This window comes from Orcinus orca, chromosome 3 (assembly GCF_937001465.1).
Source record: "Orcinus orca chromosome 3, mOrcOrc1.1, whole genome shotgun sequence".
NCBI classification, from domain to species: Eukaryota; Metazoa; Chordata; class Mammalia; order Artiodactyla; family Delphinidae; genus Orcinus; species Orcinus orca.
The window spans coordinates 175,673,205-175,696,228 of NC_064561.1; the positions used below are offsets into that span (position 1 = coordinate 175,673,205).

Genomic DNA, 23,024 nt, shown 5'->3' on the forward strand with positions numbered 1-23,024 from the left:
TTTTCCCTGAGCTATACAGTCAGTTCTCATTAGTTATCTATTTTATACATAGTATCAGTAGTGTATATATGTCAATCCCAATCTCCCAATTCATCCCACCCTCCTCCTTTCCCCCCTTGGTGTCCATACATTTTTTCTCTACGTCTGTGTCTCTATTTCTGCTTTGCAAATAAGATCATCTATACCATTTTTCTAGATTCCACATATATGCGTTAATATACCATATTTGTTTTTCTTTTTCTGACTTACTTCACTCTGTATGACAGTCTCTAGGTCCACCACTTTTTAATAGGTGCTTTTAAAAGAGTGCTTTTTGAAAGGACACATGATTCTCTGGCTCATAACATTCCCCAAATCAGGTATTTCTTTCTAGAAGGGAGAGTAGTGTACCAATGCCCAACCCTCTTGAGTGTCCCTATCAAGTATACCTTCTTTGGTGATTTAAAAATCAGTATTTTGGGGGCATTGAAACTAATTGGTATGATAGTTTAATGGTGGGTACATGTCACTATACATTTGTCGAAACCCATAGGTTGTACATCATCAAGAGTGAACCCGGGTGTAAACTGTGGACTTTGGGTGATTATGATGTGTCAGCATTGCCTCAACGTTTGTAACAAATGCTGCCACTCTGGAGGGGACGTTGATAACCAGAGATGCTATGCAGGGGTGGGGGCAGGGGTCGTAGAGGACATCTCTGTACCTTCCACTCAGTTTTGCTAATGAACCTAAAACTCTCTAAAAAACAAAGTCTATTAAAAAACAAAAACAGTTCAGTATTTGTTTAATATCTGCTTCATGCCCGTCACCCCACTGGGTGTTGGTGTAGAAAGGTTAGAAACATCAGGCAGAAGGCTTGATTTGCCACCTCTTGAGCATCTAAGAACATTGACTACTGCTGCTGATGGAACTGAGATCTCTAGCCCATAACCCCCACCCCATGCTGAGTGCCCAGCTCACAGCCAACCCCACCAGCTTGTCAGCTGTGGTCATTAACCATCTGAAGACAGGATTCTCCAACCCCAGCTGAGTCTCCCCACATTACACAACCTGGAGCAGAGATGATCTGTCCCTGCTGAGCCCTGTGCAATTAGATTTGTGAGCAGAATAAATGATTGTTGTTTCAAATTACTAAGTGTTGGAGTATTTGTTAGGCACTATGTTATGGGCTGAATTGTGTCCCCCCAAATTCATGCTTTGAGGACGTACCCCCCAGGATCTCAGAATGTGACTGCATTTGGACATAGGGTCTTTGAGAAGTGATTAAGTTTAAATGAGGTCATTAGGGTGGGCTCTAATCCAGTAGGATCGGTGTTCTTAGAAGAAGAGGAAATTGGAACGTGAAACACCAGGGATGCACAGACCCAGAAGAAAGGCCATGTAAGGATGCAGAGAGAAGACGTCTATCTACAAGCCAAGGAGAGGGGCCTCAGAAGAAACCAACCCTGTGCTCGCTTCAGCAGCATAGATACTAAAACTGGAAGGATACAGAGATGAGCGTGGCCCTTGGGCAAGGATACCCTTGCAAATTCATGAAGCATTGAATAGTTTTTGGTGGTGAGCATGCTGTCGTGTAACCAGAAGTCAAATTATAAGGTACACATAAACTTACATAAAACAGTGTTACCTCAATTTAAAAAGAAGAAGAAGAAGAAGCCAGATCTGCTGACACCTTGACCTTGGCTGGACTTACAGCCTCTAGAACTGTGGGAAAACAAATGCTCATTTTTTAAGCCACCCAGTTTGTGGTATTTTGTTATGGCGGCTCTTGCAAACTAATACATGCAATAGGAAAACAGATTCAGTCTCCAAGGTTTGACTTCATTTGTACAATCCTTCAAGTGTTTGCTATTGGCCATTCGTTTCCTGTTGCTTCATGGATGCTGTTTCCTATGATTGAATGATTTCAGTAGCACTAACACGTTTCATGGGGTAACAATGCCAGTCAGTTAAAGGGAACATTTTATAAAAGCTGGTGGATTTTCTGAACTTCTCCTAACACGTGGCTTACCCAGACCTCTTCTAGCCAGTAATGTAAACATACATGACCTTTCCTTTCCCTCACTGAACTTATCTCCTCCGGAATTCACTGGGCTTGTGTAATTATTTCTGAAAGGTAAAGAAAACATTTGCCCCAAGGAGAAGAGAGCTGCTATTAAAGGGCTAAAAAGATAAAATGTTTGATACAATGTTTTTTGCAGTCAACTAGCTACACGTTCATTAATTCTGATTTATCTTGAGGATTTCACATGTGGTAATCAGTAGGTACTATTTTAAAGAGGATAAATCCTGATATTCTTGTTGCTTGTTGGCCACCACTCTCTGGGTAATGCAGAGCAAGCCTTTCTCCAGCCAGCACCATCCACATGCATTCCTGTTTGCTCATTGCTGTGTCCTGGGAGTTGAAGACACACAATTGAAGGGGGCTGGGGGTCTGCAGAAGGAGGAGACTGGGCTGGTTAATAGAATATTCAGGGCTGGGGCAGAATGAAACCTTCAGACAAAAACTAGGGGGGGGCTTCCCTGGTGGCGCAGTGGTTGAGAGTCCGCCTGCCGATGCAGGGGACACGGGTTCGTGCCCCGGTTCAGGAAGATCCCACATGCCGTGGAGCGGCTAGGCCTGTGAGCCATGGCCGCTGAGCCTGTGCGTCCGGAGCCTGTGCTCCACAACGGGAGAGGCCACAACAGTGAGAGGCCCGCATACCACAAAAAAAAAAAAACTAGGGGGAAGGAAGAGACCCAAAGGACACAACTGAAAGCATTTGGTGATTGTAACAGAGTGTGTAAGAGAGAAACATGCAAGTAGACACTTTAACCTATTGCTGTGGACTGAATCATGTCTCCCCGAATGTATATGTTGAAACCTAAACCCCCCTGTATGTGACTGTATTTGGAGACAGAGCCTTTGAAGAGGCAATTAGGTTAAATGAGGTCATAAGGAGCCCTGGTCTGATGGAACAGGTGTCTTTGTGAAAGAGGAAGAGATACCAGAGCTTTCTCTCTCCCCACCCTGTGAGGATGCAGTGAGAAGGCTGCCGTCTGCAAGCCAGGAAGAGAGCCCTCACCAGAACCCAGTCAAGGTGTCACCCTGACCTTAGACTTCCCAGCCTCCAGAACTGTGACAAATTATGTCTGCTGTTTAAGTCACTGAGTCTGTGGTCCTTTGTTAAGGCAGCTTGAGTAGACTAAGACATCTATTATTCCACCCATGATACTGGTCTGCTTTTAGTACATTGATATTAATACTGGCTGGCCTCTGTGTGTCCCTCTCCATATGCAGTAAGCTATTTCTGGATTGTAAGTATCTGAACTTTACAATAAGTGCCGCTTATAGAGATGAGGGGGAGGGGAAAGCAGATCTAAGTTACAGAATAGAAGACACCAGACTTTTGAACTGAGTGTGGCTGGGTCTCTTCCTCCGTGTGAGATGAGGCACCAAAGGGATTGAGCACCAGAAGGACAGGACCTTACCGAGCTCTGGGGTGGATCACTCTGAGTACCTTGAAAGTAGACTCCGGGGGCAAGATTCGAAGCAGGGAAGCTTGCTGTTGAGGAGGCCGCTGCAGAAATCTGGGGTAGAGATGGCGGTGGCTTAGGCCAGTGTGGTGCAGGGCTGGGAGTAAGGAGGGCTCAGGTTACAGGTATATTTTGAAGGTAGAGGAGACAGACTTGGCTGCCATCTCAAAGCAGGCTTTAGGCCCAGGCGGCTGTGAGATCGGGGCTGTCATTCACTGAGATGTCGGAGATGGTGAGGGGAACGGTTCTGGAGACAATTTCACAGTCACCGTTGGGTCACGTTAAGTGTGAAATGTCACATAAACGTCTGAGGGCAGAATCGCAGAGGCTCCAGTAGCCAATTCTGGAAGACAGGTAGTTCTGGATTGGCAGTGTAAACCCAAGAGGCATTTGTGTACGGAATCAAGCAACCATACTTTCTCAGATGCCCAAGATAATCCAATGCCGTTTTTACCCCCAGTGTAATTATCCAACAAATTTCATCATCAGTTTAATCTACCCCTAGTCTGATTAAAATCATGATATGAGATGGGAGCACTATGGCAGGGGGTGAAGATAAAGAAAAGAAGAGAAGCGGGATGAGCCCTGGGGATGCCGCCATTTAGAGGTCAAGCGATGAGAGAGGCCAGCAAAGGAGACAGAGAAAGGGCCTGTGAAAGAAGGTGACCAGGAGAGGGTCAGGTCCCAGAAGACGGTGTATTGAGAAGGTAGGATGACCAGTGTAGGGCCACTGCAGGCACAGCCCTTGGGCGTCTTCTCTGTCCATCTTCATTCATTTCCCCATGAGCCCATCTAGGCTTGAGGCTTTCATTACCAAGGTGTATGTGGACTCATCTGCTTACACCTTGAGCTTCCTAACTGGCCTCCCTACTTCCATCTGTGCCCCTGCCCCAGTCTCCTCTCCTGATAGCAGCCACGTAAGATCCCCACAGATGTCACCTCCTCGTCAAAGGCTCCCCTGGACACTGGCTTTTATGGCAGCCCTTTCCCCATTTCATTTCCTGTTTGTTCTCTTTAGCACATAGGAATATTGGAGGTACCTTCATGTCTCCCCTACTGCTCGCCTCCCCCAAAGGATGTGAGCTCCATGGAGGAAGGACTCTTTCTCTATTTGTTTCCCTGCCTGGCACATAATAGGTGCTCCATGAATATTTGTGGAATAAATGAATGACAGAAAAAGAAACAGGACCTGTGAAGGAAGCCCAGCGAGTAGTCAGAGCGGGGAGGGAGGCAAGGATAGTTCAAGTGCAGACACCGATGGAAGGAAAACTCATCTGTGTTGCGAAGAGGTTGAGTAGAATGACGAGTGCACAGAAGCATTGGGTTTGCTGGTCCCTTGAGACCACTGACAGAGCTGTCCAGGTGGAGTGCCACCAAGAGAACTGAGCTATGAGAAATTAAGGAGCACGTTATGGCTGAAGGGGCCGGTGGGCGATGCGGGGCCATTTTGAGAAGATGCTGGGGCAGAACAGAGGCACTGGAGTGGGGGGGAAATTAGCAAGCAAAGAGGTGAACAGGGTGGGATGCCGGGAAGCAAGGACAGGCTTTCGGCACAGGTGCAGATGTGGAGGTCCACTGAAGCCGGGGGGGGAGCACGGGTGAGGTTGAGGTTGGGTGTCCAGGGCGGAGGGAGCACAGGGGAGCTGCCATCTCCCAAGTGCAGCAGCTTTGAAGCAGAAAGGCCCAGAGCAGCCCCATCACCCCACGGCCGACCACAGCAGTACCTGGAAACTAGCCCTTGCGGTTTCTGGGACTCAAGCTGTTCTATGGTTCTTTTCTTTTTTTAATTAACACATGAGTTCAACATGTTTTATTTTTTAAGTCAATTATTTATTCTTCCTTAAAGAGGGAAACTATAAAAGCAGGAAAAAAAAACCCAGTAATTTCTGTTGCTCATAATAAAAACGATAGTTTTAAATGCTTACGTTTTCTTAAAGAATGTTAGAGAACCAGCACACCTGTTGAGTTGTATGCTTAGATTATGCTCTTAGGACTGTTGTTTAAATCTTTTCTCCCACTGCTCCAGGGGAGGAGAAAAAGGCAAGGGGGCACTTTCAAGTAGTTCTGTACATTAAAGAATATTTTCATTCCGTGTTTTTCTTTTTCTCTTCAAAAATATAGTGTACCTGTTTCATAAGGCTGCCATAACAAATTACCCCAGAGCTGAGAGAACTATATTCTCTCACAGCTCTGGAATCCATAAATCTGAAACCACGGTGTCAGCAGGGCCACACTCCTTCCGAAGGCTCTAGGGGAGGGTCCTTCCTCTCCTCTTCCAGATCTTGGAGGCTCCAGAGGCTGCTTGACTTGGGGCTGCATCCCTCCAGTCTCTGCCTCTGTCTTCAGGTCACCTTCTTCCCTGTGTGTCTGTCTCAAATTCCTCTCTCTTTTCCCTTATGAGGACACCAGTCATTGGATTGAGGGCCCACTCTAAATCCAAGATGGTTTTGTGTTGAGACCCTTAACTACGTCTACAAGGACCCTATTTCAAATAAAGTCACCTTCATAGGTACTGAAGGTTAGGACTTGGGCATATCTTTTCAGGGGCCCCTTTGCAACTCACGATGTGTCGTTTTGTAATTTGAGATGTGATTTATTTCTTGTGTTCATTGTTATTTTGTGTTCTGGAGAGTTGCATCAGTTAAAACAATTATATAAATAAATAAAGTAGCTTTCAGTTTCAAAGAAACAACTAAGTCCATTCTTTAATTGTATTCTAGATCATGTGTAAGGAATGGATGACTTGGGAATTAAAATCAGATATTCAGCAATGTGCAAATTGTAAGTTTCTCTTGCTGACAGTAAATCGACTAGAAAACACAGTTAGGAAAATATCTTTTGAAGAAATATATTTTGTTCAGCACATTCTCCACGGATTGGCACAAAATAGAATCCTGATTAATTTGAAGTCATGTCGAACTTCAGTTCCTCTTGTTTCAAATGATTGTTTCCCTTGAACGTTAAGCTGTAGGAGTTTGTGAATAAGCTGGGAACAGAGAGACGTTTAAGATGTGGGTGTAACGGGGAGGGAATGAAGTTTATTAAGCATCTACTTGATGAAAAGTGCTCTCACCCTGGAATTTCATTCATTATCAGAGCAACTCAGGGAGATGGATTGAGTCTGTCCTGTCTCATTGTCGAAGTGGCCGTGTCCAGGACACGGCCCAGAGCACAGCTAGGAGCCAACAAAGGCAAGATTTGGAGTGTGAAGACGGAGCAGAAGTCAGTTTTGTTCCTGTTCTGACTTCACCACTTACCCACCCGTGAACCTGAGTGCTGATCAGGAGATGGGGCTGTGAGGTTGTTGAGAGCGCCCACCTCTGGCACAAGATGCCAGGTTTTGAAACCGTCTGTGCTCCTTGCTTGCTCTGTGACCTTGGGTCACTGCCTATGTGCCTCAGTTTCCCCGTCTGTAAAGTGGGGATGATATTAGCGCCTCCCTCATAGAGTTGTGTGAGGATTAAATGGAGGGATTTATACATAAAGCACTTGTGACAGTGACAGGCACTTAGAAGCCCTGTTGAGCACACCTGGTCCCACCCTTCTCTCACCAGGGTACATTTATTCAGATAAAGAGTGTGAGAGTCAGTCCTTTCACCTCACCTTCAAATCCTGTATAATGAGATGCCTAACTGGTGAAATGCCCTACGAGGACCAAATACCAGTTAAGCCCAACAGGTACTGTTTTTATTTCAATACAAAGATTTTTGAGATTTGCATTAGCTATTAAGAAAAAAATTTTTAGTTTTTTTTTTTTTTTAGAACTTTCTTGTACATCTGTAGTTCTAAATCTGCCTAATTCTGTCATTGAAAACCAACTCTTTGTTCAAAAACAACCTTTGCTTGGAAAAAGAAAAAAAAAGATACACTATTTTTATCAGAGGCTTAAGGGCAAAAATGAGCTATAGCATTTTATGCAGGGAGAAAATAATCATTAATTATTAGACTTGATTATTTGAGTTTAGAATCTATTTCCAGAGGGATCGTATTTAATTTAATCTATGTGCCAAGACTGTGCTAAATAAACCTTGAACAAATCTTGTTCCAGGGAAATTTTTAACATATTCTGTTGCTTTTTTTTTATATCAACTAGGTTTTTTTGTGGAAATAGTTTTATTTGTTTCTGAATGTTGGTTTTCAAATTACTTTCCAAAGATGTTTGTAATTTGACATTGAGGATGCTTTTTTTTTTTTTTTTTTTTTTTTTTGCGGTACACGGGCCTCTCACTGTTGTGGCCTCTCCTGTTGTGGAGCCTGTCCGGACGCGCAGGCTCAGCGGCCATGGCTCACGGGCCCAGCCGCTCCGCGGCATGTGTGATCTTCCCAGACCGGGGCACGAACCTGTGTCCCCTGCATCGGCAGGCAGACTCTCAACCACTGCGCCACCAGGGAAGCCCTAGAGGATGCTTTTTTCATGCATAGTTTTCTCTAGCATTTTTACTAATGAACCTCACTGTGTGTTCACATGAAATGGGGATTTAACAACATGGTAGTTTTATAAGAAAAAGTTATTATGTATTGTTAAAACAGACATACAACCAACAAAAATTTAATAAGGACCCAAAGCAGACATACAAATTGCCACACATAAATAAACCCAAAGGCCTTAAAAACAAGGCTTTGATTAATATGTCATGTGAAAATTAAGATTTTCATGAAGTTGTAAAATATTACCCACAGGATAAGTAAAACCATCAATGATCATGCCAGTAAGGTACACCTTGGCTCACCCCCTAGTTAAAATGCAAAGAAGGGATGAATATTGATGAAGATCGTTGTTTAAGGTTTTCCATTAAGCGTGTTCTAAAGAGAAGTATTTATGATGATTGGAAAGAGGGAGAGAAAGAAACAGGAGCAATCAAGGTAAAACATGGTAAAAATTAAAAGCAGAAAACATAAATACTCCCCAGAAACTCTTTGTATTTATTCAAATTGTGTTTGTCCAGTGCTAAATTTTAAAACCTTAATACCCCAAAGGGCAACACATCTTTTTCAGGGAAACTTCCTGTGTATCAGGGTAGAGTAAAACGTTTTTTTCTAGTGGAAAATGTACACAGAGGGAGCTCAGCCATGTTGCTTCATGTCCACCTGAAAACAAATAAGAATTTCTTAAATGCAATACACATGAGGTGGTTCAATAGCCCCATTTATCTGGACCCAGAAGTGGCAGTTATCCAGAGTGCAGTTGCTATGGTGAGGAGACAGGAAGTGCTCCTTTTACTGAGATGCTTATTAAGTAGATCGTCTCCTGCTGCAGCTCTGTGCACCTCCTGTGACATCTCCGGAACTAGGCGAAAAGTAATTGCATTGAAAGAAAAGCCCAATTTCCCTTTGAGCTTATGGATCTTAACAAAACAAAAGCAAAGGTTTTGTTTGTTTTTTTTGTTTGTTTTTTTTGAGCTTTTCTGTCCTCCTGGCCCTTGGGAGATTTCCCCAGATGTTTTATTATTATTTTCTATGTCTTCTTTTTTGTTTGTTTGTTTACATCTTTATTGGAGTATAATTGCCCCACAATGGTGTGCTAGTTTCTGCTCTACAACAAAGTGAATCAGCTATACATATACATATGTTCCCTTGTCTCTTGTGTCTCCCTCCCAAATCACTTGCAAAGTTATTTTTAACAAAGGCATCTGAGTTGCCTTGGCTACAGAGAGATTCTCCTCTTCAGGGGAATGGTTTTCCCTAGAACCAAAGGGTTACTTTCACATCTGGAGCTGGGGGGTGCGGGGAGGTAGGGTGGGGAATTCCTGCACTTAGTCATGAACCTGGAGCATCTATCACCTGCGTGCTCACCTGGGTACCAGAGTGTGGTTAAGGCTGCAGTCAGATCACTGTTTAATTAATACTGATTAGTATTAATAGAAATTATTATAACAATTTAAAAATGACACTCTAATGCATGGATCAGCAAAGTTTCCGTAAAGGGGCCAGATAGCCAATATTTTAGTCTTTGTGGGCCAAGGGGCAAATCAAGAATATTATGTACATACTTATATAAGAAGAGAGGAAACAAATTTCTACAAAATTATTATTAATGAAATCCAAAATATAAAATGTTAATAATAATGTTTTTTAATAGATGTCTGTCAATAAGAATGAGATTATTTGGGGGAGATAACATTTCGTGTAATTGGACTTCAAGATTTTAATGTTCCCTATCATCCAATTTATTGTAACTGCCTGTCTGTTAAAGCCATTTCTAGCTGGCAGGCCATACAAACACAGGAGGTGGCCTGGATTGGGCCCAGGTACTAACCCTGCTCAAACATATTGTTGATTTTACGTGCTCATGGTTATAATTCAGGTATTCTTCTCGTAAATATAAAAGTTGATATTTTGGGCTTCCCTGGTGGTGCAGTGGTTGAGAGTCCACCTGCCGATGCAGGGGACACGGGTTCGTGCCCCAGTCCGGGAAGATCCTACATGCCGCGGAGTGGCTGGGCCTGTGAGCCATGGCCGCTGAGCCTGTGCATCCGGAGCCTGTGCTCCGCAACGGGAGAGGCCACAACAGTGAGAGGCCTGTGTACCGCAAAAAAAAAAAAGTTGATATTTTGCCCTTATATGTTTTAATAAGATAGCCCTTTGAGTTTAAGTGATTAAAATGAATTTCTATATTTTTATGAAATAGATGCATTCTATCTATAGAATCTCCTATATCTATCTATCTCTTATAGAAGTCAGGAGTCCATGGCCTGATTGGATTAGTACAGTTTTGTTTTCCAAATGGGGACCACCTATGAGTGAGTAGTCAAGTCAATTTAGAGGTTTTTGACCAGCATTTAAAAGATTGAATCAGATAGCCTAGAATGATTACAACGCCCATAGTAAGGAAAGTTTGGTTTGGTGTCTTGGAAAAGAGGTGTCAGACATGTGAGTGTGTGTGTGTGTGTGTGTGTGTGTATGTCTGTGAGTCTAAGATATATTTTTACTGTGGGTCTTAATGCAAAATATATGCAAAACGCTGAGAAGTGTTTCCTTTCCCCAAATAATACATTCAAAAAAATCTCCTAGATGCTGACAGAGTAACAACATTATCAAATACCTCCAGCTATTCAATGCTAATAACTTATGTCATAACTGATGGGTATAAATTAATTTGTGTGGCTATGGCGTAGTGTTTTCCACAGTAGATGTTGAGTGATCAGAGGAAGAAATGACATAATTCTGTCAAGAAAATAATGTCACATTGCTGTGTTTTCTGAATCAGTCCACAAGTTTGAGTGCAAAAATAATCTAAACTCTTCCTTTATTTGTCAGGAATTGGTATTATAACTGCATGTCCTTGTTAGAAAATAGAAATTATAGTTGTAAAAAATGTATTTTTAAATATTTTAGTTCGCATTCTGAAAACAGCTTAGGCATCGTATTTCACACAATTTTTCTCTTTCCTTGTAAAAGTTGTTTTCTCCTTACGTTAAGTGGGATGGTTTGTATCTCAGAATGAAGTCTCTTCTCTCTGCCTCTTTATTTCAACCTCCCATTCATTTCTCATTCAGCCAGTCCTTGGTAGGGACTCATCCAGTACTTGGAGCCAAAACTGTAGGTGACGTGAGATACTCAAAGGGACCATGTGGTCCTTCCCAGTGATCATGGAAGCCCAGTGTTCCCTCTTCATTTGAATATAAAATATTTCATAAGGGCAGTAGGGCCCAACTGAGAACTGAGATGAGTGTCCAGATGGAAGTGGGCAGTATTGTCACTGTCACTTTCATTCTCATCATCTTCATGTGTTTCTGTAAAGTGTTTCATATGTGTGAAAGAAGGCAAGGGACAAAGTGCTGAGTAGACCAGGAGTTTAAATAAAATTAAAGTCATCTTTCCTCCCAATCTAACTTTAGCCTTTAAAGTTAATTAGTACCCAAATTGTTAAACAAGTATGATTTTATATGCAATACTTTATATGTGATATGCATGATTATATGTGTATATGTAATACTTTATATGTGTATGCATGATTATCTAACACTCATATATTAATATATACATATATTGTACATACTTATGTACATAGATGTGTGTATAGATGTGTGTCTCTATACATATATATGTGTATATATGTATATATATATGTGTGTATGTGTGTATATACACACATTTTTTAAATTGCAGATTATGACCCCTCAGTGGGTAGTAAAATCCTTTTATTGGTCATGAACAGCGGTTTGGAAAATAATTTAATAGAATCGAACAGAGTAGAAAAGAACAGAACAGAAGCTATCTAAATGCATGGATCTTAGTCAGGATACCTTTTCCCCACTGAATTAGGGACACATTTATGTGTGCTTGGGCTTGTATGAACTGAGTTGCAAATATTTCACACTGTGTTTCATTGGAAACAATCCTGAGAGACAGCACTAAAGTCTCAGTGACAGCAGTGATTAACATGTGCCTTTTATTCTCCTGGATAGAGTGTATTTTATCACCATGTGCCAAAGCATAATAATTAGTAGGTTACTTCCTGGAAGTGCATCACATCATTTAATTTAGATAAATATTTGTATGTTTGGTTCCACATGGAATTCACATGAACTATTATTTAGTTAGCTTCTTCTATCTGCTGGTTATTGTAGGTTTTTTTTTATCTGCTATTTTAAGCTTTCTTTTGATAATAAGGCTAAGCATTGGGTTGCAGTAATCCAATAATGCCAATCAAAGAAGGTATTAAGAGCATAACCTGGTGGTGTGATGAACTGGGAGATTGGGATTGACATATATACACTAATATGTGTAAAACAGATAACTAATAAGAACATGCTGTATAAAAAAAAATTAAATAAAATTCAAAAATTCAGGAAAAAAAAAAGAGACATAGCCTGGAAGTATAATGTTGAACACTGATTTAGGGAGAAAAGAGCTTAATCCTCAATAATACTGCTTCTAATGACACCATGTGTTGAAGCAGGGATCCTGTATTTTTTATGAGTGTTACATAATCTATTGTTTCCCTGTTGCATAAAAATCAATCCAGCCAGAAATCTGACACTGCAAAAGCGTGAGAATTCTCACAGTCCAACTATTACAATGGATTTTTTGTTTGTTTTTTTACCGTATTGTTTTCCTTTGAATGAATACAAAGAGTAAGCTTATAGAAAACACAATAATGTACCTGATAAGCGGCATAGTTGTTATGTGTGGTATTTCACCAGCTGGTATTAGCCAGTGTATACTAACTCCATATAAATGCATTACTTAATGTGTGGGTCTCTAGGTATATAAATTAGTAGTTGCTTATTAGAACTTGAGAAATAATGTAGAGGCAAAAATCCTACCGTGCTTGAATTTTTTGTTTGTGAGCAAAATAAAAATAAGAACAGCCGCACGTTGGGGAAGCCTTCTAATAGGAACAAATTCTAGTAAATTCCAACACTGTGGAAAGGGAACTTGAAATTGAGGGCTTAAATACAAATGTCATTCAAGTTCATCTTGAAGATTTTGTTTGCACCTTGGAATTCAGAAGTGGTGAAATACAGTGTTTGTGAATGTCAGTGTTTTACAAACATGGGAGCTTTTGGAATATAGTTATTATATGATTACAATACCCAAAGTTGACATAATCATACAGTTCCAGGCTCCATGTGTAATAATTTTCAATCATGTTTTTTTTATTCTATAGTTCATAGATAGACATCTAACTTTCTGAACATTTCTGCCTTTTGGTTTACGTTATGTGAATGTGAATATTGATGATGTCCTGCATATTCTGACGGGGAGGGCTTACTCCTGTGAAAATCATCCTGCAGGGTTCCCAAGGGCAAGCGTAGAGAGGAACTCTGGCAACAGTTTCAAAAAGAGGCACCCTTTTTGTAAGTATTTACATTTATGCCAAACATGTACTGTGAACTTCATGTACATATACACTTTGTTGACACCAGAGCACCGGTTTCTTTCATTACACATGTAAACCTGCATCAGTTCATTTGGCCGTCTGACAACGCTACGAGTTCAGCATGTGCTGTGGTCCAGTTGGACATGAGGTATGAATGCATCATAAATGTAGGTTGAAGTTTTTAAGTGAAGAAACAGTCTGCTCTTTTTACATTGAAGACTGTATCTATTTTGGTCAAGAACAATAAACCAGAGAAAACATTTTTCTAGCGTTTCCTTTATAGCCCAGAATAGATTTCAAATTATTCAGATTTAAGAGCCCAAAGTGTTATAAAGCTGTTCTCTTATATTTCTCAAGGCCAGGAAATGATGAAAGATGAGTGAGTTGGTATCTCTTGCTGGGGCGGGCATTGTGCTAAGCTCTCTCCCTGCCGTACCTCCCTGACTTCTCTGTAACCCTATAGGCTGGATGCTGGTATCTCCCCATTTTGTAGGCGTGCAAACCAAGCCCCACGGAGCCCATGTACCTGGCCCATGGTCTCACAGCCAATAAGTAGAAGAGCCTGGCTCACCCCAAGGCAGGTTGCCTCCAGAGGCCGAGCTCTTAGCCATGACGTATTTTTAAATGAAACATTTGATAAAAGAAAGAAAAGGAACAGAGTAAATGTCAGTGCCGTGGTTGAAACGAAGATAGCTTAGCTTGGTTGACGAACAGCCCATGCGTCTTCAGACACCTGTGAGAATTCTATTGGGAAAAAGGTCAGTATACATATTGCTCATTATTATGAAAATCCTATTGCAAAGGAAAAGACACTTATGCATAATTTTGAAGAAATAAATACAAATTTAATTTAACTGTTCACCAGACCCGTGAGCTGTAACTGGTTGAAAAGTGACACCGAGAAAAATACAGATTGCGGTGTCATACATGAGCCTTCATTATATAATTTTCATTTTGTTTAGTGTAAATAGTGGGATAATGCTTGACATGCGTTTGTTTTTCTGTTTGTTTTGTTTTGTTTTGTTTGCGGTACGCGGGCCTCTCACTGTTGTGGCCTCTCCCGTTGCGGAGCACAGGCTCCGGACGCGCAGGCTCAGTGGCCATGGCTCACGGGCCCAGCCGCTCCGCAGCATGTGGGATCTTCCTGGACCGGGGCACGAACCCGTGTCCCCTGCATCGGCAGGCGGACTCTCAACCACTGCGCCACCAGGGAAGCCCCGTTTGTTATTTTTAACTTGTACCTTTGGTGATTGTGAAAGTAAATAGGTATCTTAATGAAATGACTCTTTAAGCTCACTCAGAATTTTCTTTAAAATAGGCTTCAAGATTCTAATATACATCTGGAAAAGAAAATGTGGAAGTACTGAGGTAGAGGAGACACATGTCCTGTGGCCACTTCATACAAGACCCCTGAATCACGCCTTCTGCCATCAGCACTTTCACATTACAGGCAGAGTTTCTTGGGTTTCATCGTCATTGGTTAGATCCACCTGCTTCCTCCAGACTTCTCTTTTAAAGAGTTTGTCTGCCTAACAGCGACAACTTCTCACCCCTCTCTAGACTTTTAACCCTTCTCTGATACTGTCCCTTCCCTTTCAGTGTTGCAGACTCAGAGGGAGCAAATGCCCCAGGCTTCCCTCTGAGTAACAAATAGAAACAATGCAGGGCTTGGTTAAAATGTTAACACCAAAACCATTGGCACACGCTCTTTTGTGAAGTCATTTGAATAGTTAAATATCCATGCAAAATATAATGAGCTACTAGAAAAGAAGATTTTCCTTTAATCACTCATCTGATTTTCCAAACCAGATGACTTTGGTTATTATTAGGACAAATTTGCAATACTTGGACAATGAGTGCTGTCCTACTAAGTCACACAATAGGTATTTGCCAGTTTAGTGCCGGATGGGTGGGACGACTCCCTCTCATGGTTGGTTGGTCTCCCACAAGGGAGCCTTGGAAGAGGGTCTTGCAAGTTGGTAAAAAATCTCTTAAAGGCCTCATTTATCTGTGTCTCAGTTACTAACTGGTGCCCTCTGGTGGTGGGTGGATTTGAGGCACTCAAACGGCCATCCCTTGCAGATGAAGATCCAAAACAAACTGCAGAGATGTTTTCACACCTCGGACTAGGCATTTACAGACTGATGAGGGCAAACCCCAGCACCACGTGGCCCAATTGACAATGGGTAATTATGAAGGGTGAACCCTCTAAGGGCTACTCCTGCCCTAGGAGGACCATGGCAGTTTGGGAGATTCCATCAGGTCCCCTCCATGCCCTTCCCAAGACTCATCTCTCATGGAAAGTAGCCTTCAGGTCATCTCAGCGCCTTTGTGGCCATTCACCAGCAGGAGGCATTTGCCTCTCCTCGTGATGTTCCCTGGAAGAGTTTCCACATGGGGAGCTGAGCCATCATGGCAGCTTCTCTATTCAAATATGTGCAGTGGAAATTACGCTAATTAAGCTGGAGTGTAATTATAGACCAGAAAGATTCTTCACAGTCTGAATTGAATTGTTGTAGATAAACGTGCACTAAGTTAATAGTGTGCAGCTAATTATGAAAGGTAAAGGAGAGGAAGAGGGGTAACCAGTTTCGTGATGTTTTAGAGATGCTGCTGTCCCAGGCGAACACTCCCATTAAAAGCCCAGGTAACCCTGATGGTGAGAATTCTTCTAGCGTTTGCCTCTGATTTTCAATACTGCAATTAAAATAGCCACCAGTGACTAATTAACCCAGTTAACTCTATTTGGCTGTGGCATTTATTACAGCAGAGAGTTAAATGCAGTGACACTCTGCCGCTTTATGTCCTATCCCAAGTAGATGCGTGAAGTTAATTCTTTATTCTTTACTTAGGCTTCTGTGTGCACTTATGATAATTACGAAAATGAGGTGAGGATCCATCGTCCCTATGGGATTTTGCCAAGCTCCACTAAAGCTGTATTCTGGGAAATAAATTCTTTTTACTTAGAATCAAAACAAGCTCAAGTGGCAGTCATCTGCCTTTTGTTCCAAAGCTATCAATTCAAAGGATCTGAGAGATGTTATCATCATGCTGTGAGTACATGAAGAAATAGTTAGTCATTTAATCCTTTCAGCTAGAGTCTTATCAGTAAGGTGGGTTTCCTGTGTTCCTTGATCAAAGCCACCTGAACTAGCTAAATGAGAGGTACTTTTTTTTTTTTTTTTAACATAGAGAATGCATACAGTGATGCTGAGTGATTTTTCAGCTGATTTGGGAAAATGTAATGTTCACGTGCCTTCTGAGCAGAGTGGCCTGACGCCCAGTTGAACACTGTTAGAGAGTCTGGAAGAATCTAGCAAAGCCCCGAGTGTTAAAAGGACCTGATGAAGAGGGGTCCTTTACAGAGGATGTGACCGTCCAGTAAAAGGAGGGGGCTGATGTCGTGGGACGTCACACCTCACTGTTTCTTCTGTGTTTCCAGGGAACTTTAAAAAATCCCTTCAGTTGCTTTTCTTCAGCTAGAAAACCAACAGAAATGTTGAGATGTGCATCAGAGTTTTACTGATTCCTTTAAATATCTGTTTTCTCTCATTTCTTATTTGCAATATTGCTGAGTAGTCTTACACATAGTTGTTTGAGACGCTAACAATCAACAACCCTGACTTTTAACTGGAATTTCCTAAACCTTTTCTGAAATATCTGTATGTTCTTTAGAGCATTTATAGCAGTTTCTTTTTTGACTTCATAAAGTTTAGCCTGTCTTTGTTGTACTTCTAACGTGTCATTACTTTTCTTTATGCCAAGATAGTATTGGCATCAGAAAGTTTCTTAAAGTTCATTATTTAATCAATACACTTTTGAGGAAAGTATGAAATTTTTCTTGCCTGTGAGATGAGACAGTGTTGCTGAATGATTACAACCATAGTTTCTGAAGATTTGATGTCGGGTTGAGACCCCAGAACTACCCTGTAGTAACTGTGTGACTTTGCACAAAGTTTTTAACTTTCAGCCTCAGTTCCCTCACCTGTGAACCAGTAAAGTCATTGATTATCTTCCTCAAAAGGTTATAGCAAGGGTCAGCAAACCATAGCCCAAGGGCCAAGTCCAGCCCACCACCTGTTTTGCTTTTTTTAAAATAAATTTATTTATTTATTTATTTATTTATTTATTTATTTATTTATTTTTGGCTGCATTGGGTCTTCGTTGCTGCGTGTGGGCTTTCTCTAGTTGCGGTGAGCAGGGGCTACTCGTCGTTGCGGTGCGTGGGCTTCTCATTGCAGTGGCTTCTCTTGCTGTGGAGCATGGGCTCTAGGTATGCAGGCTTCAGTAGTTGTGGTACGTGGGCTCAGTAGTTGTGGCACACGGGCTTAGTTGCTCCGCGGCATGTGGGATCGTCCCGGACCAGGGATTGAACCCATGTCCCCTGCATTGGCAGGTGGATTCTAAACCACTGTGCCACCAGGGAAGTCCTGCCCACCACCTGTTTTTGTAAATAAAGTTTTATTGGAACACAGCCGTGCCCAGTTTTTACATTTCGTCTGTGGCTGCTTTTGAGCTACAACTGCAGAGTTGAATAGTTGTGACAGAGACTGTGTGGCCAGCGAAGCCTAAAATATTTATTTTCCATCTCTTAACAAGAAAGGTTTGCTGATCCCTAGATGGAATAGTAAATTTATGTGTTTGTGTATAAAACATAAAAACCTTTGTGTGTATAATACGACCTACATACGTGTGTGTGCATATACGTATGTAATATGCATGTAAAGGTTTCAGCATAATGCTTGGCACATTGCAAGCATCCAATATATGTTGACAATTTTAATTATTATTATTTAAATGTTATTATCTTGTTAAATCCACTTTTACTTCACTGGTAGAGAATTAGTTATGAAGAGGACATTAGATGAGATATCATTAAGCCCTCAAATTAATCACAATTAAAATACTTTTCCTTAAAAATATTTTCTAAAGTAAAGGCATTGTTTATCACTTAAGCAGATGTTGATTATAAATACATATATCATGGCACGTTCCCCAATGTAGTAGTTTCCTGGAATGGCCATAAAAAATTACCACCCACTTGGATGGCTTAAAACAACAGAAATTTATTGTCTCACCGTTCAGAGGCTGAAAGTCCAAGGTCGTGGTATCAGCAGGGCCATACTCTCTCTGAAGAAATTAGGGGAGGGTCCTTCCTGGTCTCTTACAGCTGCTGGTGGTTGCAGTCCTTGGTGTCCTTGGCTTGCAGACACACCACTCCAATCCCTGCCTCTGTAGTCACAGAGTGACCCCTGTGTCCGTCTTCACATGGTCTTCTCTCTATGAGTGTCTGTGTCCAAATTTCTCTCTTGCCTTAAGGATGCTGGTCATTGGGTGAGAGCCCTAATCAAGATGACCTCGCAACTCTATTCCATCTGCAAAGACCCTATTTCCAAATAAGGTCACACTCACAGGTTCTGGGGGTTAAGACTTTAACATAGCAACGTATCTTATCAAAAAATACAGAATCCAACCTATAATATCAAGTAACTACCCTTTAGAAAATGGATAATTGTCCTTATATTTTAGAATATATGTTAGCGCAAAATAGATGATTGAAGTAAATATTTCAGTCAGTCATTTTGATGCCTGGAACTAATAATAAAGACTAACCAAACTGCCGTTAGCAACACATTTTTTGAAAGGACATCTCTGTTTAGTTGATTGAAAGGTAAACATGAGATTTCAGATGACAGGCCACCAGAGGCAACATGAACTCAGATGCCCGGTTAGAAGGACCCTGTCCAGGGCAAGGGGGACCACATCCACTGCACGTGAGCCAGGCAGGTCACACCTGGGACACTGTGTCCACTGTTGGCAGCTTGTGAAGAAAGCAAACCGGAGTGTGTTCAGAGGAGAGGGCAACATACTCAGAATCTCACCAGATGGGGAAGATTTGGTATTTGATGTAAGCAGATATGAAGGGTATGCAGTGGGTGTGAGAACAGAGAGGCAGCAGTAATTATAAGAGCCACCGGAAATTCCCGCTGGAGCGTCGTAGGCCACATGTAAATAAATTAAATGACTCGGACTGGAAAGTCTTTTTTCAAGAAACAGATTTTTTTATAACCTGTTGTTGAAAGGGGTCCGAAGGATCAAGAAAATTGGCCTGTGAATGTAAAAAGTGCCCATGAAACTCCTGATGTCTTTCATAGATAAACTGTGATTTAAATAACTAACATGTGGGATAAGTTCTAATACACCTAGATTTCTTGGTTAACTTAGACCTTTGATGTAAGCTTTTTTTTTTTTTTTTAAACTTTAAATCGTTGTGTAACATTGCCGGTCTGGGTAGTCACTGAGTTGTTTTATGTTGTATCATCCTAGTACTTTAACTTCAGGTTGACTTTCAGAGCGGAAAATTGTGAGCCGGTTCATTTGCAGATACAGCTACAAAATCCATCCGATTCCCCGCTTTTTCTTTTTTTTCATTTACCAATACTAGTTGTAGGTTGGAAAGACCAAAGGCCGCTGGAGGTCCTCACACATTCTATATCTGCTTCAGGGCCAGTAGAACTTACAGGTCGAGCCTATATTTGTCCTTCGGCTGTCCCACTCCACAGCTGGAGAAACAAAGGGCCCTTGGTTTGTTCAGCAGGATTCTGAGGGCTGTTTAGTGTCCGACACGGAGGCCAAATAAAAATGCTGAGTGACTCTGTCATGGGGAGAGGTAACTGCCTTTTCAGCTGGTGGATTTTATAACTGGGTATCTGTCGGTCTCCCTTGCCAGGCACCCAGGAGGACACCGGGTCGCTTGCCAAAGCCTGAGCACTGAGTCAGCATGCACAAGTAACAGATGCAGTAGTCTATCAGCAAGCTCTGGAGGAAGGAACCCCCCAAATACAAAAAGGCTCGAGCCTCACCTCCTTGTCTAACTTCGGGGCAAAACCAAGAGACGGCCTGGATCCATGGAAGGCCAGGACCTTGTTTCTAATGCTTACTGGCTCATTTGCCTCCATATTTAGAGCCTTAATTTTTAATTTTTTATTAGAGTAAAGGAAACCACCCTAAATCCCTTCTGGGCCAAGGTGAAGTGCAAGTACATACATGCACACATGACTGTGGCTCTGAATCATGCTGAAAACGTCCCAGCCCTGCCTGCATCAGCCTGTACTTGGGGCCAGACTCATTCCTCCAAGATGTGTGTGCCAACGACAGTGAAAATCTTCAGCGTCCTGCTCTTGGGCTATGTCAGAATTAATTTAATAATAATAATAATTTAATAATAACCTTTATACAGATTAATTCTCTACCCACTGACTCATCGAGCCCACTTCCCAGTAACGCTAAATTTAATGTGACTTCCTGAATGACCGCCAGGAACATCATAATCTTTACTTGTCACCTTGCTCTTTTTTCCAGATTATCGACTGTCCTTTTTGTGTACATTAAAAATCCAAATTACATGATATTTTAAAATATTTTTAGATTAAAAAGTTAGTTGTATGGTCTTCTCACTGGGTTTTCACTTGAGATCTTGTGTTTTTTAAGCCCCCCCCCCCTTTTAGACTGTAAGTTAGAGCCTTTAGAAGAAGCAAGACTTTAAAAATGTGTCGTACTTTATACAGTATAGTAGCCATTTGTTACTTAATAGCTCTATGGACCAGACCTTCCAGAGAGGTCTAACCACCGGGCAGGACCATTTTGTCCTTTAACCTCTCTGCACGAGTGAGTGGTTGTCTGTGCAACACATTTGTACACCTGCTCTATTCCTCTTTCTCGTTCTCATCTTCTGTTCCTCACTCCTAGCAACACACTTCAGGCGGTAAGTATTAGACATGCACACATCACTCCAGATAGGACCCTCTCCGCTCGAAATGAAACAGCCTGACGCAGCCAAGTGCCATAGAGAGAGGCGCAGGTGAGGAGAAGAAGTTAGGTCGCATCTGCGTTATCTCCATTTTAGGACAATTTCCAAGTGGCTTAAAGAGCGTGTGGTTTTTAATTCTTTTATGAGACCGTCGGTCAGGTGTGGCCACATGAGGAGGCAGAAAAGAGTCTGTATTATTCTCACAGATCTGAGGATAAGAGGCCCGCACACCACACAGGGCCACGTGGAGACATCAGAGCGCTCAGAGAAGGCAGGAGGGTAGCACACAGGCCCCAGCCTTGAATAGGGTTTCCGTGGGAAAGGCAAGGCAGGACAGAGAGAACAGTTTAGGACTGGCTGCTGGTAATAATCCCAGTGGGCTCTCAACTAGAGGGATGCTCCCTAGTGGCCTGGCCTCTGGCCCTGGGATGATTAAGGCAGAGAAATACTGCCTTAATATTAACATCCTGGGGTGCACAGGCCAGACAGAGATGTGGCTCTGGGTTAGTTAGTTCTCTGGGTCCTTGGCTACCCTAAGAATTGGAAGCCCCAAGAAGAGGCAGTCTCTCCTCACCAGAAAGGTTTTCTTAAGATGTCGAAAAGTAGCGTACAGGAAGTTAAAAATGTATGCAGTACAGTGAGTTTAGCCCTTTAAAAATGTTAATGAGAAGGCTAGGAGATGAACTCGCCTCCAGACCCACCCACAGTCTTTTAATTTATTTATTTATTTATTTATTTTTGGCTGTGTTGGGTCTTTGTTGCTGCACGTGGGCTTTCTCTAGTTGCGGAGAGTGGGGGCTACTCTTAGTCGCGGTGCGCGGGCTTCTCATTGCGGTGGCTTCTCCTGTCATGGAGCACAGGCTCTAGGCATGCAGGCTCAGTAGTTGTGGCTCGTGGGCTCAGTAGTTGTGGCTCGCGGGCTTCGTTGCTCCGTGGCATGTGGGATCTTCCCAGACCAGGGCTCGAACCCGTGTCCCCTGCATTGGCAGGCAGATTCGTAACCGCTGCACCACCAGGGAGGTCCCTACCCACAGTCTTGATACAGGTGAGGCAGGTCCATTAGTGCCGTCTTCTGGGTTTTTAACAACAGGCTGATGGTCTCAAAATGGTTCTCTCAGACCTTTTATCCCCGTCTGGTGGGAAAGAATTTAACAACATCAAGGCACTGTTTGGTTACATTGCATCCAGCTGCACCTTAAGAACAATGTGACAAAAGCTGTTCCTATAGGCTGTAGTTACCTGTTGCCTTATAACAAACCACCACAAAATCGAGTGGCTTAGAACAACGATGTATCATAGCCTCTTGGTTCTGTCCACTGGAAAAAAAAATGCACAACCTAAAAGCTGAGAGTTATGTTTTACTTGGCAGACATTCTTAGGACTTCAAGCCTGGGAGACAGCATCTCAGATAACTCTGAGAAAACTGTTGTGGGATTGGAGGGGTGGGTCGGGTAGGCCAGGATATACAGGAGTTTTTGCAACAATACCAGGTAGTGAGAACGGAAGGTCATTGTCAGCAAAAGAAAATGAGATATTTCAAGTTAAGGAATTTAGTGTTTTTCTATGTATAGAAAGACGCAAGAGTCTGGGCTCACTGAAATCATTCCTTTGATATGCACTTCAGCTCTCTGAGGCTGGTATCCTGTGTTTTCTCATCCTGAATTTCCTCAAGCTGCACCGTTGGGGAGGTGACTGCAGTCTCTTGCCTGCTAGATGGCAGGCATTTCTTATTTCCATCCTGAGTTCCCTCAGGGCTCACCCTTGTGGGTGGCTGCAGTCACTGATGGCTGCGACATCCTTTGTTTACTGACGTGGCAGGCAGCATTCTTGGTCTACATGTCTCTGGGTAGACTGGGCTTAGCTGCAAGTTCT

At 42.3% G+C, this 23,024-nt stretch overlaps 1 protein-coding gene and 1 non-coding gene across 7 annotated transcripts in view; both read left to right on the plus strand.

The window, feature by feature from the left end:
- The window catches only part of CTNND2 (catenin delta 2), a 947,506-nt gene that overhangs the window by 631,587 nt on the left and 292,895 nt on the right, over positions 1-23,024 (plus strand). The window lies entirely within an intron of this gene.
- LOC117203085 (U6 spliceosomal RNA) lies at positions 1,448-1,552 on the plus strand. The gene has a single exon (XR_004485685.1). It is a non-coding gene; the product is annotated as a U6 spliceosomal RNA (small nuclear RNA).